The following is a 2,012-nucleotide window of genomic DNA, read 5'->3' on the forward strand; positions in this document are numbered from 1 at the left end:
CAAGTCCATTCCGCAAAAACAACAGTAGACGCGAAAAGTTCAATTTTGCTTATGCAAGTACTAATGCAGATGTGTTCTTTTTAGGTGAAGATCTCGGCAGTAAACTATGCAAAAATTTAACAAATACTCAGGTCCAACTTGCAAACATGTAGCAGTTCTATAGTACGTGTGTAAGTACTGTACTGGCTCCCGGAGGTCAGACCTCACTCAGTACTATATACTGGCTCTATACTCTTGAAGCAATACTAGAATTCAGTAGCATTGTGCATTGCCTTGACGTTCTTGTGCCTCAACAAAATGTATCATTTATGTTTGGTTCCTTGATCTTGCCTGTAGTTGCGTTGTAGTCACCTCTGCCTGGATCCATCTCCTTGCCGTCGAACTTTTCGCCGCAACGTTTGTTGGCCATTTTTTCACTTTCAGGTGTATGTGTTTGTGGGGACTGATGAGGTAGATGTTCATGTTTTTTTTGTTCTGCCTGGCAATGCAGACAAGTGTACCATGAGGGCATCGAGACCAGGCAGAACGCCGCTCACGGTTTTGCTGTGCCTGCTCTTCTGCCCCATCAGGAACGCCGCTCACACACTCACTAAGGGACTGGTGGGTTCCACAGGTCGATATCACTAATGACCGATTGCGTGTAGGCAGGCCCCTGTTGTTTAGATGGCTCATATGGTGTGATTCAGATATATGAATAAAATTGACTTGGTGCGCCATTTGTTCCATATAGAGTTCAGATAGATTATTTCCACCCGTTCTATTGGAATTGGCCCAAGACACTGAATCTACTTGCCATCATGGGTTCATAGAAGGTTAGAACAGCTAGTTTGTACTATCTAAGTCCTGTTACCAAGAAATGTACAACTAATTTATATCAGTTCTCACGCAAACAGTGACACAAAATGTAAATGAAACCAAAAGATGAGAGAAAATTAAAAAAGTTGCTTTGCACTGCACTTGTGGATTAGCTATTATTGTTCAAGCAAATAGACTAATAGCGGGTTTATATTACAACTTTACAACAATTGAATTTCTGAATGTTATGCCAAGGTTGTGTGATTCTTATTACAGAACGCGTTAGCCTACTGAAGTAATAATCATCTGCATTTCAGAAGAGTTGCCAACCGTTAGCACTGTACTCTAGCTAGGCAAAATGCATACTGTCTATACTTTATTTTTACAGTACTGCTGTGAATGTAGACACATAATTACCTCCCAGAGTAATTATGCCTTGCATGAAGCTTAAGCCTTTTCCTCATCAAGAAGCAGCTGTTGAATGGATGTTGAATCGAGGGCAAAACTCTGAGCCCTTAATGCATACTCTGTGCAAGAATTTCTCCAAAAGAGGATGGCTTTCTTTACTTCATAATTGTTAGAACTCCATTTAATTTAGGGGCCGCACGCCCAAGCCGTTCACCTCCGCCACCGTCGGCCGTTCAACGATGCAACCATAGGCTATTCACCTCCGAACCCCCAATGTCGCACCAGATCGATGCACCCTTCAGTTCACCTTGTAGGCCTTTTTTAGTTAACCTCGTAGGCTTTTTCAGGTTCACCTTGTAGGTTTTTATGCTTTTTTCAGTTCATCTTGTATTGTAATTTGCTGCCCAATTTGCTGTTGCTAAACGTTGTAATATGCTGACCACTATATATTGACATAAAAACTCAGAATAGTTCAGACCAAAAAAACAAGTTCAGAGAAGCCAACTCAGACAAGTCCACCTTATAATTTGTATACTTTGTGGTTGTACTGCTGTAGTGTTTGCATAAGCTTTGACAGGTTTGGGGCTATACTCTGTTAAGATTCAGGAGATAAAATTTCTATTGTGGGAAGAAATGTTGCGATATGATCATAATTAACTATCATCTATTTTATTTCCTGAAAACACAAACTATCATCTATTTTATTTCCTATTAATGCGATTTTCACTTCATCTTTACAGAGCCAAATCCTGGCGCGCCCAGCCGCTGCTCGTGAACCCCGCCTCCATCAGCTCCACTTCACCGAAGCC

Source organism: Triticum dicoccoides, chromosome 5B (assembly GCF_002162155.2).
Source record: "Triticum dicoccoides isolate Atlit2015 ecotype Zavitan chromosome 5B, WEW_v2.0, whole genome shotgun sequence".
Lineage (NCBI taxonomy): Eukaryota > Viridiplantae > Streptophyta > Magnoliopsida > Poales > Poaceae > Triticum > Triticum dicoccoides.